This window comes from Mustela nivalis (genome assembly GCF_964662115.1).
Source record: "Mustela nivalis genome assembly, chromosome: 6".
In the NCBI taxonomy this organism is placed as follows: domain Eukaryota; kingdom Metazoa; phylum Chordata; class Mammalia; order Carnivora; family Mustelidae; genus Mustela; species Mustela nivalis.
In genome coordinates, this window is record NC_139025.1 from 131,902,079 (window position 1) to 131,917,345 (window position 15,267).

General features: G+C 41.9%; 2 long non-coding RNA genes across 2 annotated transcripts in view; both read right to left on the reverse strand.

Moving 5' to 3' along the window:
• LOC309867179 overlaps positions 1-15,267 on the reverse strand; it is a 64,756-nt gene that overhangs the window by 14,632 nt on the left and 34,857 nt on the right. The gene's annotated exons all lie outside the window — the stretch shown is intronic.
• LOC309867178 overlaps positions 9,138-15,267 on the reverse strand; it is a 39,402-nt gene continuing 33,272 nt past the window's right edge. The window contains exons 2-4 of the long non-coding RNA XR_014313017.1: positions 13,149-13,261; positions 11,664-11,810; positions 9,138-9,678 (exon numbers count right to left, since the gene is read on the reverse strand). This is a non-coding gene — a long non-coding RNA (uncharacterized lncRNA). The remainder of the gene's footprint in view (positions 9,679-11,663; positions 11,811-13,148; positions 13,262-15,267) is intronic.

A 15,267-nucleotide genomic window follows, 5' to 3' on the forward strand; every position in this document is an offset into this window, starting at 1 on the left:
TTTAATTGATCCTAACCCTTTCCTTAATTAGACCCATCCTGTAGTTATTTTCGTATGTATTCGAGATTTTTCTATCCGATGTGTTAAGGTGAAGGGTTCCCACAGCCTGCGCGATGTAACCTCGCCGGGGATGAGGAGCGCGAAAGGGCGGGGGGCCCGGGTGTCCCTGGGGCCGCCTGCTCGATCTTCCCCGCAGGGGTGAGCGCCCCTGAAAGCAAACTCTGGCTTCGCAATTTCCCCCGTGGTCCGTGGTCCGCGGTGGCCTGGCACCCCGTCTCCAGCAGCCACCGTTCTGTACTGAGAAGGACCCCCTCTCCCCACACACACCCATCCACCCAGAGAGGTCACCTTGGAATCCCCTTAGGTCGCCGATGGGAGACATGGAGTAGAATATTTTTTAGGTATCCTTCACTATCCGTGACAGATGTCGCCCGGTTGGGGAGGAGGATTAGGAAGGCAGGCACGGGTGAGAGGGCTGGGAAAGAGGACCCAAACCAGAATCCCTGCAACTATCTTCTTGCTGCCTTATTTTGTCGTTGGTGTATTTGTTGAAAGAAGGAAGTAGGGTAGCCAGTCATGGAGATGGTATGAGCGTCCCCTGCCTGACCCCTGAGGCCCCATATCCACATATCCAGCCCCAGAACTCTAGATCCAGGTCCCGCCTGAATGAGGAGGTGGCTGTGAAGTTATTCTCATTCAGCTGTAAAGCAGAAACAGCCTACCCTTGTGTTGCTGCCTAGGCCTGTCGCCCTGACCTTCTCAAGGGCCTTTCCAAGAGAGATGTAGCTGGACTCAAGCCTGGCGGACTGAGATTCCCGCCCACCCCTGTCCCAATTCACACACTCTCCGGTTAATTTCTTGCTACACCCGGAAGCTAGTAATAATACCTTCAAAACAGTACTTGAAAAACCCAAACCACATTCTAGCCCCTCAAGGAAACCTGCAGAAAATGGCGAGCTGTTCTGCAGAAAAATTCCTTTTCTTTGCAGAGTGGGGGAGGGGTGGGGAGAAGGAAGAGTTTGTATCCTAAACTCTGATAAGACTCGGGGAAAATACAAACACTTGATTTGAGACTAGGGGCTACTGGGGATTCCTCCACATGAAAAGTCTATTCTGTGTAGTTAAGAAAAAGCAAATGCATTTCTGTCTTCTGCCCCACAGGCGCTGGTGAGATCTGGTAGGGAGAAGTTTCATATATCTGGGCAAACTTCAGAAATAGAAGCTTTTAATCGCCCTTCCCCAAGAGAAAAAAAAAAAAAAAAGAAAAGAAAAATAGTAAGAAGACAGAAAATGCATTTGGGTTGGAGCAGTCGTTTTGGAAAGACTCCCCTGTGCTGTTGATTGCCATGCCCAGCTTCTCTTTTTGTTTTATTTCTCAAGCTTGATGTGTGGGTCCCCAGGATGGTCCCCATTGTCGTTGGGCATCTGTAGTTGGCCTTGGGTTGTGTGGGTACTGCCACTTTTATGAAGGTCATTATTGCTGTCCCTTTTAATCTCCGGACAAAGTCAAAATCCTTTCCCCCGTGTGTCCTACTTCTGTTCAAACTGTGAGGCTATAAACCCTAGACACAGTATTCATTTCAAACCCTGTTCAGAAACACTGAGGACATATTTGAGGATTCTGACAATTACAGGCCCATTCTCCCCAGTTAGCTCATAGGCTCTATTCAGAATGAAGCTATTTGGGGGCATGTAAAAGCCAGTAAATTTCCCGATGCACAAAAGAAAATGGTGCTTTCTGCCCACTGCCTATTTCCACTCGAAAGTGAATAATGCTCCAGTTACCACCAGGCCTGACTTGATTTATCTTGGTTAATAGGATTAACGTGTCAGCCCCTCTCAAGAATTTCCAAATGCAGATCTGGAGTGTCACTGACTCTCTGGTGTCTTTTTTCCTCTCTGATGGACATAATGATGCACCCCCAAGCAGAGGGCCTCTGTCCGGTGGGAACAGGCAGATTATCTGTCTCCAGTGAAATAAGGCGTGTTGCAGCCCCCTTTGCCAAGACTCAAAGCCAGAACCCAGTCACTATAAAATAATTGTGTCACTACCTCACCAGTGCCCTGTTCGTGTTTCATTTATCTTTTGACTGTAATTGAATGGTTGAAAAGCAAAAATGCAGACAAATTCCAGCTGTATTGAGATCTGTTTCTTCCTCCCCTACCTCCGCCCATCATTAGATACTCTCCCTCTCTGCGCAGGAGGTCAGAGTGTATAAATATAAATTGCATTTTGCATTACTTCTAGATGAGTGAAGCTGTCAAAGCAATAATATGAGCTTTCAGTCCCACATTCTACCACTTCTTTCCCATTTTTTGGCCAGGAGGTCATGTGCAAATTGAACGTGACAACCCAGAAGACATGTCCAACAGACTCGTATTGTTACTCTGCTCAGCCTCCTGGCTCACAACAACATTAAGCCCACATTAGTCTCCAGTCTCCTCCAGGCAGGAGCTCCTAAACATGGAACCCAAGCTTCTCAGAAAGTTCGCTTCGATGGGGACATTTCATCTGAAAGTGGTGAGTGCCACTAACCTAAACTATTTTTCATCCAAGTTTCATTGAGGATGCCATCCTTAGAAAGACCGGGCCAGAGTCTTACAAAAAAAAAAAAAAACAAAAAACAGGTGAAAAGCTAAAGAGCCCCCCAAAACACACACACACACGAAAACATACTTGCTTCTATTTGAAATTATTGAAGTTTTCCAGAATCCAATAGCAATGTGGTTGGAAACCATTTCCCTGTTATTTGAACAATGGAGATGTCACTCAGAAAGCCACCTTAAAATATGGATTGACCTTGGATTCTTGGTAGCAAGGTGTGGTTAAAACCGTTTTAAAGACCCAATTACATAACCCAAATTAAAGTTTCAGCAGCTTATCGCTGTGATTAGAAGATGATCCTCCTCAAATTGTATCATAGCAAAGGAATTAGAAATTTTCATCAATCTGAGGAAAACCGAATGGCTTGGAGGATTGGTAATTGGCTATCAATATGACCCATTCATGTTTTGCCCAGATTGCAGTTAACGCAGAGCTGTTGTTCGCTGACAGGGTGTTTGATGGTTTCTAGGAAATGAGTGGCTGTTTTCATTCCTGTTCCAAATGGACAGGTGTCTACAACAGAATTGGCAACCTGGTTGGCACGCTCAAAGAGTGGCCAAAGAGCGAATTGTTTATGGAGAATAAACTTCCCTCCCTCCTGTGATGCTTGTGCACACATGTGAGTGCTGGCAGTGGGGAGGGGGCAGAAATGGAGACACTGGAAGCAGAAGGATTGATACAGGTCCTGGAAACTTAAGCAGGCTAATGCCCTTTTTGTTCTGAATGGCGCCATATGCAACCGCATCTCTCCTGAAGCCCATCTTGTGCTTAACCATGTTATACTCTAAGTGGACAAATGAAAGTCCATGAAAGGCATTTAGCCTTCCTTAGGATGTTTTTATTGGTCTCAATGGCTAAAATAAAATAAAATAAAATAAGAGTTTTTTACATCTTCTTAAATACGCTTTATTCTCACACATCTTTCTTTTCTCAAAAGAAAGAAAAGTGTCCTTCCCTTTTACTCTTTTGAATTATTTATTTATTATTATTATGTTATTTATTTTCATTGTTGTTATCCCCTCCTCTCTAGGTCAGATGAACTACATGGGTTTAATACCAAATGAGAGGAGGTCGTAACTTTAAGAAGCTGTACCTGCTAATACCTGATCAAATTAAGAAGTCTCCCTCTTAACCTCAGTGGATACCATCCCATTTTATCACATTATACCTCTGTGGTGCCCTTCAGATCCATGAACGTATTCACCTCTCCTTTCACCTTTACATATATTCCTGACCTTCCCAAGTTACTGTTTATGCAAATGATTTTTATATCCTGAACATTATTAAGAAACAATGCACGAGTCATAGTCTTAAGAAAAAAATCAATCACTGTAATGCCCCAGGAACTGCCATCTCTTTTACTGTCCAATCTCTACTTCCACCAGTGTTAAAGTTGTTTTAAGTCGGGGAAAATAGTTTTTTAAAAAGAATTAAAAAAAAATAATCCTGGGCCAATGAAACTGAAGCAGCCACAATTTTTAGTTTTTCCAAATTTAAAAATGTGAAGGTCCCAGTCAGAAGATTTTATCATTCTTTTCCTTTATCCTGACTTGTCTCATTTTAATGAAATATCTGTGTAAACCTACCATCAATTTTTAGTTCATTTCTACTCCTCCACATTGCCAGAAATTCTAGCAATGAAGGTGAAAGCCTTTGGAGTAAGGTTCTTATACCTCTGTGTGATGCATTCTATGATCTTGGGCACATCCAACTATTCTCTGAGCCTCTGTTTCTTCATCTGTAATGTGGGGATATTAATAGTCTTTAATTTACAAACTTGTTTGAGGGCTCATGTTTTCCACATTTCTGGAAAGGAGTTAGTCCTCAATCAGTATAAAGCATCATCGTGCTGTTTCAGATGATAGTGTAACCTCTCAAAGTATTAGAAGCTTCATCTGTGGTGCAGAAATAATAATATGGTTGTAGATAACATGTGTGAGACATTAGGCATAGTGTAGACATAGACATTTTGGCCAAACCAAAGCAGACCTTCAGTAAACAGGTGGTGGTTGGAGGTTGTCCCATTCAGAGACCCCGTGGAAGTGGGTGAAGGACTCACTTTGGAAAGAAATTCATTCTTTAGGAGTTCCACCTGGTGGTTCTTCATGCCTGGATCTAGAGGCTAAGTTGGTAGAGGATGGCATGAAGGAAGCCAAGCCGAGATCAGTGCCCAGTTATCTCTCTTTGTCCCATGACCATAACTCAATACCTTGCCCTCTCGTGAATTCCTCCCTCCGGCTTAGGGTGAGAACCCCCAGCCAGAGTGGGTTGGGGTAGACAACCCAAGCCTACCTCTACTGTTGAAGAAACAGATGACATGAGACTCAGGGAATGTGTTTCATTGATTTGTAGACGAATCTTCAGAGCTGAAGGAGAATATAGATACAGAATTGGAATATACTGTTTACTTCCTGGTATTATAAATTCACTTCTACATATAAGATCAAACTTTTCTGGAGTTTGTATATAAGGATAGACTAAGGTGCCATTTGAAGATTCATGTTGAAGGAACACAAAGGGACCCTGTAGCTGGCAGCCTCCAGTACCTGCAGAGACCCTGGCAGTTCCGGGAAGATTTGTTCTGCCTGGGAAGGAGCCATCAGTCCTGGTTCTCTAGGACCTTCACATTAAGCCAATAACTAAGTTTGATTTGGTTTTTCAGGGGTGGTATGTCTATATATATGTGGAATATATACATATATATATATATATATATATGTTGAATATATATACATGTTGAAAATAATATTTCATAACTTTGGAGATTCTCTTGTACATCAGAGTTCATAAATATAATCTCCTTGGAGGCCAGGGCCGTTGGCAAGAACTGGAAATTTCGAATTTTAGACCATTTACGTATAACACTACTAAATAAAATGCTTGTACTAGATGTGTAAAATATTTCCACATATAAAACCATACATTCTTTGAATGATGAGAAAACCAGTTTGATAACCTAATAATAATAAAAAAGAAAACCTGTTTGTTCAGATAGACCCTATTGCTGACTCATGGTATCAGATTTGCTGTGTGTGTGTGTGTGTGTGTGTGTGTTCCCACTCTATCAACTGCCCAGTGATATTTAAAACCTTTAATGTCTTCAGTTCAGCACGAAAGCCAAATGGAATTTGGTTCACTCCATTCTCTCTAAACATAACTGCCTCATTCTGTAAGCATAAATTAGATTTAGCAAAAATTAAAATGTAGGCAAGAAGAAATAACTTCTCTACCCAGTCACCACAGAAGACCCACATAGCCAAGTGTCTGGAATTTGCCCGTCATCTGCTTTTCTGACCATAGGGAGCAGCTCAAATGACAGGCACACAGATGGACACATCCTGTGATTAATGGCATCTACCAGGCCTGGTGGTGAGGATGCAGAAAATGGCGGCAGACATGAGCTAGTCCCCTCTTTGGTTCAGTGTTCCTTCCAAGGTTTGAAGGAGAGAGAAATCAGGAACAATTCCAGCCCTATTCTTCGCTAGAAGATCTGAAGGCACCCTTCTTGCAGTCTCCAGAATCATCTGCCAAGACCAGACCTTTGATGGGTAGCTCTACTGGCCTTCTGACCGGCCCATCAAAATTACATTCTCCCTCCTACCTTCCCTTCCTTCCTTCCCTTGTTTCTTGTCCTCTATGTCTTCATTCTTTTTCCCTCTTTCTTTTTTTCCTTCCCCTTTTCCCAAGCATTGTCTCACCTCAGCAATCTCAGATTGCAAACTAGCTCACCACAGTGAGCTTTCCACTGAATATCTAAGGAACAGACGGAAGTGTGTGAAACTGGGAAGGGTCTGAAAGGGCAGCATGAAGACCTATAGCAACCTCCAGGCTAGTGCCGTTGGACTTCACCTCAGCTACCCTCTAGCCAAGTGGGTCATGCCTAACCATGGCATTTCTAACACATCAAGAATACAGGAGACCAGTGGGGTACCTGCATGGTTCAGTCGATTAAGCCTCTGACACTTGATTTTAACTCAGGTCATGATCTCAGGGTCATGGATTGAGCCCTATGTCAGGCTCCACGAAGAGCATGGAGCCTGCTTAAGTTTCTCTCTCCCTCTGCCCCTCCTACCTGCTTCTTCCCCCTCCACTCTCTCTCTTTAAAAAAAAAAAAATATATATATATATATATATATATATATCAGAGACCAAGATCCTACCACTAGAAATGGGCCAAATTTGATGCCATAGTCTTGGGCTCATACCCAAGTTGATAATTATATCCTTTACTGGCTTCCAATTTTTAATTTGTTTTAAATAAGTAATCAAGACATGCAAAAGGTAAAAAAGGGTGAAAAATCTTCCTTCAGTCCTATTTTCCAGACCGTCCCACCCAAACTACCCTGCTCTTTTTTTGTTTTTAATTAATAGACTCTCTCAGAGCAATTTAGATTTATAGAAAAATTTAATAGAGGGGCACCTGGATGGCTCAACCACTTAAGCATCTGACTTTGGATGCTCAGGTCATAATTTCAGTGCCCTGGGATTGAGCCCCCCATCCCCCAATTGGACTCTGTGCTCAGAAGGGGAGTCAACCTGAGATTCTCTCCCTCCCTCTCCTTCTGCCCCTCCCTCCACTCATGTTCTTGCTCTCTCTGTCTCTTTCTAAAATTTAATGAATAAATCTTACAAAAAAAAAATTGAGTGGAAAGTTTAAAATGGTCCTATATTACCTTACACTCCTCTCCACCTTTCCTCCCTATTATTAATATTTTGCTTTAATGTAGTATATTAGACTTGATGAGCCAATACTGATACATTATTACTAGCCACAATTCACAGTTTACATTAGGTTCACTCTTCGTGTTGTTGTACGTTCTTTGGGTTTTGGCAAATGTATAATGACATTTATCTACCACCATGGTATTAGATAGAATAGTTTCACTACCCTATAAATCCTCTGTGTTCAGGGCACCTGGGTGGCTCAGTCATTAAGTGTCTGCCTTCATCTCAGGTCATGATCCCAGGGTCCTGGGATGGAGCATCAAATCAGGCTCCCTGTTCGGTGGAAATCCTGCTTCTTCTTCTCCCACTCCCCTTGCTTGTCTTCCCTCTCTCACTGTCTCTCTGTCAAGTATATAAATAAAAAATATTTAAAAAAAAATCCTCTGTGTTCTACCTATTCATCCCTCCCTCCTCTACAAAACCTCTGGCAATGTCTGATGTTTTTGCTACTCCATCCTTTTGCTTTTTCCAGAAGGCATGTACTTGGAATCATACAGCATGTAGCCTTTTAAGACTAGCTCCTTTCTCTTAACAGTATGCATGTAAGGGTCCTCCATGTCCATTCATGGCTTAAGTGCTCATTTTTTACTGATGCATAGTATTGTATTGTTGATATACAACAGTTTATCCAATCACCCACTGATGCACATCTTGATTGATATTATGCCGTCTTCCTAAGTAGGAATAAAGCTCCTAGAAACACTCAGAACGTGTAGGTTTCCCTGTAGACAGAAATCTTCAACTCAGATGGAACTCAAACCACCAAGGAATGTGATTACTAGATCATATGGTAATAATATATTTAGTTTTGTAAGAAACTGCCAACCTATCTTCCAACTCAGTGCGGTTTTTTGTTTTGTTTTTGTTTTCAGTAGTTTTAAAGTACATATTAGTTAGCAGAATAGGTACTTAGCAAAGACGGAAACCCAGACCCCGCCAGCCGCTCCTGGTAGACACCAAGACAAGAGCTGCCACCATCTGCAGGGAAACAGTGTCAACCATAAGAACATAAACTTGATCAAGCTACAAGGGTTTACTTTTTGCCTTGGCTACATACTCGCTTTGTGACTTCGGGCATGCTTGTTTTCCCAGCTACAATTAGGCTTGGTAACAGTACCCAGATTCTAGAGTTCTGAAAATTACTGAAATATCCCATACACATTTTGGCACACCACTTGGTAAAAGTAAGTGCTCAATAACTGTTCATTATTTTTTTTATATCTTATTACAAAACCACCATCTTTCCCACAACTTCTTCCCAAACAGTCAGTGCTCTTTAGGGATGATTCTGTGTAATAGTGCATTCAAGGGATCCAAAGACAAAACAATTTGATACATTATATAATCTGGTGGGGGGGGGGGAATGTGCAGCAGCTAAAATAAAAAGAAATCAAAGCTAGAGAGACAACGTCTTTAAGTGTGGAGCGTTTTGATCCACAGAATAAATTCCCTCACTTTCCTCTCACCCTGGATTCCCATTAGTGTTTTGCTGGCTCAGAACGCTCGGGGGTGAGTCCTAGATTATGAAATGCCCTCTCTCTGGTGGACTGCCAAAGCCTGCTCTGCAGACTCCCAGACTAACCTGGCACCAGCTCACGGTAAGAAGCCTCCTCACCCCGAGGGCCTGACTAATGCTCATGTTTTTTCCTTTCTCAGACAACTCCACAGGCGGGCTGTTGGGTGGGGGCGGGTGGCGGGTGGCATTAAGCAATCCATGTGGTAATTTTTTTTTCTATTTCTTTGGGCAATTCTTACATGATGACATAATGATATGTGCTAACAATGAAAAATAAATGCACTGTGGCTCTATCTCTTTGTACTGAGTTTATTTTGGAAATTAACAAACACACAAACAAGAAATCCTCTCCTGCGCATTCCTGATTAATAATCTATGGCTACCCACAATGCCCACACACTGGTGGAAACGGAAACATTTGAGGGCATCTACCAGCTGATTTGCCTTCATTATATCAGATGACAAGTTTTCCTGTTTTAACTGCACGGGCAGGGTTTAGATGTCATGAGGTCAGAGTATATGGAATTTTTTTTTTTTTTAACCAAGAGCAAACAATGAAACCTGATAACTTATTCAGGGCATATGGCTCAAAAGTAGGCATTCACTGATATGAGGCATATCACATTAACACAGCCCCACACTAAGGGCAAATTTGGAGCAAAATCTTTCTGTTTATCTGTAAAACTGAAATATGTCCAGCAGAGCTCAGAATCCTGCTGAGGAATTACAAACAGGGTAGGTTTGAAAAGTTGAACGTAGGACATGTGGGTCTGCTGGAGTCGTCCAAATCAATGGCCACAGCCAGGTTTTAAGACTGTCCAGCCCATCGGTCCTGTGGAAGGGAGAACAGGAAGAGGGCAGAGGGTCAGAATGAGCAGGGTCTTTCTTGTCCCTCTCTCCCACCCTACTCAAGGGCCTCACCATCCCAGCACTGCTTAGTGGGGTCATGAGAAAACGAAGGGAAAAACAGAGGAAAGAAAGAAAGAGCCAGTACCCAGAAGAGATCTCCCACTCCAGATTTGCTTTGGGTACATAAGCTTTTTCAAGAAGGCATATAGTTGGAATCACACAGCATGTAGCCTTTTCAGACTAGCTTCTTTCTCTTAACAGTATGCATGTAGGGGTCCTCCATGTCCAGGGAAATCCCTCTTCTGTTCTAGAAATTCCTATGCACTTTTTTTCTTTTAAAATGTATATATTTATTTGAGAGCGAGTGTGTGAGAGCAGGGTAGGGGCAGAGGGAGAGAGAGAGAGAATGATTCCTTAAACAGACTCCACACTGAGTGTGAAGCCCAACTCCGGGCTCGATCCCAGGACTCTGAGATCATGAACCTGATCTGAAATCTGGTTGGCAGCTTAACCAACTGAGCCACCCAGGTACCCCTAGGACCCTTTATGCCTCAAGGTCTAGTTCGATGAGTCTGGATCATGATTAATGCACAAGTATCCAGATCAGACAACAAAAACCAACTTGAGCTCTGGGTCCATCCCATGCTTGCTCTGAGACTTGAGCCCTTCTTCTCTGAATCTCACTTTCTTTGGTTGTGAAATCCAAATGGGACCAGTATCCTACCTTCCCTCCAGCTGCTGTAAGGATCACGGAAAGTAACAGGGCCCAGCATGGTCTCTGACACACAGTGAGTGTGGAGTCTAGGTTTTTACTGCATTACTGTTGCCATCATTCCTATTTTGAGTTGACTAGCCAGGTATGGATATTTTTCTGTCTAAAACAGGAAATAGGCAGAAAAGGGATTAGTCATAGCAGGGTTCAGCCATGAACACTAGAGCTGGGTATTTCAGTAGCCTCGGATGCCACTAGTGGTGCCACGTCTGCCATTTAATTCAGTTCAACAAATGCATTTCAAGAACCAGGTTCCACATTGCCCCTGCCTGACCAGCACTTGGACTACCAGGGGAATTTCACCAGCACAGCTGTCCAGTTGAAGTGATGTCATGTGAAGTTGGAGACAGTCCCTCAAAACAAAAGCCTGACCTCTGAATCTGAATTAATAGATGTATTATCTTGATCCCTATCCTCCCTAAATCAATATGATATTTTCATAATATAATTTCTGTTCAAAGTCTTTTTTTTTCTTTATTTGATAGACAGGGATCACAAGTAGGCAGAGAGGCAGGCAGAGAGAGAGGAAGGGAAGCACTCTCCCTGCTGAGCAGAGAGCCCGATGGGGGGCTTGATCCTAGGACCCTGGGATCATGATCTGCACTGAAGGCAGAGGCTTAACCCACTGAGCAACCCAGGCGCCCCTGTTCAAAGTCTTTTGAAAATATTCTCTGCCAACTGCTTTAAAATATATCTAGGTGAGAGTTGTGTCCTAGATATCCATTAAGGAAAAGGTGCTTCCAAATACACAGTTTGTCTGCTTTCGTCCAAAGGATTTGTCTGCCACTGTGTAGATCCAGTTGAATTATGGCTGTTTAACAATTTGGCATACAACCAATTTTCATTTTTTTTTTTCTGGTCATGAAATGGTGTTATGGTCAAAAATGATGGTGTGGGACCCTGCTCTGATCCCCTAACCAAGTTTCAGAATTTATTCTTATATTTGTGCCTGGGTGACTCAGTCGGTTAATCATCTGCCTTGTTTCTCAAGCACTTGGTTCCAGGTCTGTGAGCTCTACTTCCGGCTTACAAATTACCGCTTACGGTTGTAGCTCAGTGCTTAGCACCAATATTTGCATGTACTACGTGCTCAATGATGTTTGATGAGAGTATAAGAGAGAGAAGACAGGAAGGCACAGAGGATGGAAGGGAAGAAGGGAGGGAGGAAAGACAAATAAGAAAAAGGCCAAGGGCACCTGGGTGGTTCCGTGGGTTAAGCCTCTGCCTTCCGCTCAGGTCATGATCTCAAGGTCCTTGGATCGAGCCCCACATCAGGCTCTCTGCTCTGCAGGGAGCCTGCTTCCTCCTTTCTCTCTCTGCCTGCCTCTCTGCCTACTTGTGATCTGTCTGTCAAATAAATAAATAAAAATCTTAAAAAAAAAAAAAAGAAGAAAAAGAAAAAAAGAAAAAGGCCAAAAGTGTGTCACTGTAGAGGCATTCCTAATTTGTCATTACCCACTGACTATACACAAACATGCATGAGCCTCTCTCCTCTGTTTTCCCTTTTAGACAGAAATACCAAAATTCAAACAAAGTTAAAGGCATTCCTGCTTCACTGTGTACTCCAATTTGATCCTTTTTTTTTTTTTTTTTTTTTTGGTCATTGTGGGCCCCCACAATGCAAGTATCTTTCAAAGCCAATTTAGTCAACAAGCATGAAGTATCATGTTTTTCCCACACACATCTCAATAAATAAATGACAAGATGTGTTTTAATAAAATATAATTTTTCATCTACATTTTGAAAATCTTACAAGTTTTAAGTCATCAAATAATTCCACCTTGACAATGACATTGCAAAACTAATAAAAAGAAGTCACCAGAAATCATACTATTTGTGAATGCAGGCGACGATGAGGCATAGCTCAGCAAAAATCTAGAGAAAATGTGGTCTTTGGAGAGTCACTTTACTTATAATTTTATTTTATTAGTAACCAATGCCTGAAATGTCCATTTACTTGATAAAATGATGTCTATCTTATTTAGTAAAAAGTAGACTTTGTTGCACCCAGAAGATATCCAAACTGGAAAAGAGTTGTGTCGAACTCCTTTAGGACATTTCCTGTGGGATAAAAAGTCTCAAGCCATAGAGGGCTATAAGATGAGACCTTGCACAGTATATGAATTAGATATTTTATTTTATTTTTTATTTTTTTAAGAAGTAGGCTTCATGACTAGCTTGGAGCTCAATGCAGGGCTTAAACCCATGATGGTGAGATCAAAACCCAGACTGAGGGGCACCTGGGTGGCTCAGTGGGTTAAAGCCTCTGCCTTTAGCTCAAGTCATGATCTCAGGGTCCTGGGATCAAGCCCCTCATTGGACTCTCTGCTCAGCAGGGTGCCTGCTTCCTCCTCCCTCTCTCTCTGCCTGCCTCTCTGCCTACTTGTGATATCTGTCTGTCAAATAAATTAATAAAATCTTAAAAAAAAAAAAAGACCCACATTCAGTTCAAGAGTGGGAAACTTAACCAACTGAGCCACATAAGCACCCCAGTGGATGAATTAGATAAAATTATTTCCAAGAAATTTTCCTTTGCTTTTGGTAGATTTCTCTTTTAGTGTGCAAGAAATCGAGAAAGAAAGAAACAAAGAAAGAAAGAAACAAACAAACAAACAATAGTATCATTGAGGAAAATACTGCACATTCGCCTGTGTTCTTGTCTTCACCTTTTACTTCCTCACCTGAAGGAAGGTAGTGCAGGGATGGCAGGATTCCAGAGCAGGGCAAGAAACCGAGTGCAGGGTAGATTCACTCATGACAGGAGATTTCAAAAGTTAGAATTATTAAATCTGGGCTGGAAAATAAGAGAGATTTACTTAGGCATTAAAGGTAGTGGTACTGGCCGGTAAAACTGACAGATCCTTATTACATTGTCCCAAGAGAGACTGCGCTCCTCAGCATAGTTAATGCTAAGGAAATTTAAAGCAAGCTATGGAAAATACTTCTTCACCTGGTAGAATTCATTCTGAGGAATTTACTGCCACAGGCAGTCATGAAATCAATCACGGAGTTGGATTTTTCAAAGGGGCAGGATAATGTATGACCCACTCTTCTGGCTAGTTGGGAAGGATAGAAGCAATCAATTCGCCTGCTTCTAGGAGATCACAGTTGATTACAAGTGGGGTCAGTGAAAAGATGTCCCCCGCTCTTGATCAGGATAATTAAAAAGTGTTTGCTCATGCTCACTTGTCCTGGAAAGAAATAGGAAATGGGATATAGAGATCAAATGACCTGATCCAATATGACAAATGTTTTTTGACAGGGACAGAGCATTAAGCAACACAAAGATCAATCCAGGAACTAATTATAGGTCTTGCTAAAATATCTTTTCATCAAAGTATTTTTTCTGGTAATATGAATATTACACGATGTTTTTGTTTTTTAATCTGATTCTCTGACAAGTATTCTTGGAAGACATCTACCAAACCTGAAAACACTTAACAAGCATGACTTCTCTTTTTCCCAATGGAAAGCAGAGTTTCATCAAAAGTTGTGAGTACACTGGAAATATGAACAAGACAATGGAAACTTTGATGTTGTCGTGATGGTCAGTAATAAACTCCTTTGATAAAGTTATCACAGGTTAAATCCAGCATCTCTTTCTTTTGGAATCAGTATCTCACCTTTTTACCTTATTTTTCTTGGAAATGTGTAGTCTCTGGGACATCACTTGGCACTATAGCATATGTATGAAAAACAACATTGCAGAAGAAAACAAATACCATATCATTTCACTCATACATGGAATTTAAGAAACAAATGGAAAAAAAGAAAAAAAGAGATAAAAGCCTAAAAACAGACTCTAAACTATGAAGAACAGCCCGATGGTTACCAGGGGAAGGTGGGTGGGAATGGGGGAAAGAGGAGATGGGGATTAAAGAACACATTTATCATGACGATCACTGAGTAATGTACAGAATTGCTGAGTCACTACACAGTACACCTGAAACTAAGAGAACACAGTACGTTGAAAAAGGAGGAGGAGGAGGAGAAACAGAGGCACCTGGCTGGCTCAGTACATATAGCGTGTGACTCTTGATCTCAGGGTTGTGAGCTCGAGCCTTATATTCTATGTAGAGATTACTTAAAAATAAAATCTTTTAGGGTGTCTGGGTGGCTTCATCAGTTAGGCATCTGCCTTTGGCTCAGGTCATGATACCAGAGTCTTGGGATCAAATCCTGGGTCAGGCTCCTTGCTCAGCATGGAGTCTGCTTACCCCTCTGCCCCTCCCCCTACCATGTAAATGCACAAGCGAGCTGTCTCTCAAAAATAAATAAATAAAAATTTTTAAAATTTTAAAAATAATAAAATTAAATTAAAACAAAACAAAACAAAGCAAATCACCGGACTTCTGGCATTCTAATTCATGGGCTTCAGAGAGAGACACTAAAAAAGATATTTCAGGTGAGGTTGGGGCCTGCATTTTTGTTTGGGCACAAAAGAATTTCACACAGTCTATGAAAAAGGGAAATTGTGAGCGGTGCCTGGGTGGCTCAGTTATTAAGTGTCTGCCTTTGGCTCAGGTCATGATCCAGGGGTCCGGGGATTGAGCCCCTCATTGGGCTCTGCGGGAAAACCTGCTTCTCCCTTTCCCTGCTTGTGCTCCCTCTCTCGCTGTGTCTATCTCCGTCAAATAAATAAATAAAATCTTAAAAAAAAAAAAGGGAAATTGTGCTTTGCAAAAATACAAAACAAAATCTTGGATGAGTCATCATAAAACCTAGTCTTTGAATTTCAATAGTGCAGTACTGAAAGGGCATCATTGTCCCCTCCTGAGAACCAGGAAATGTTACCTACTT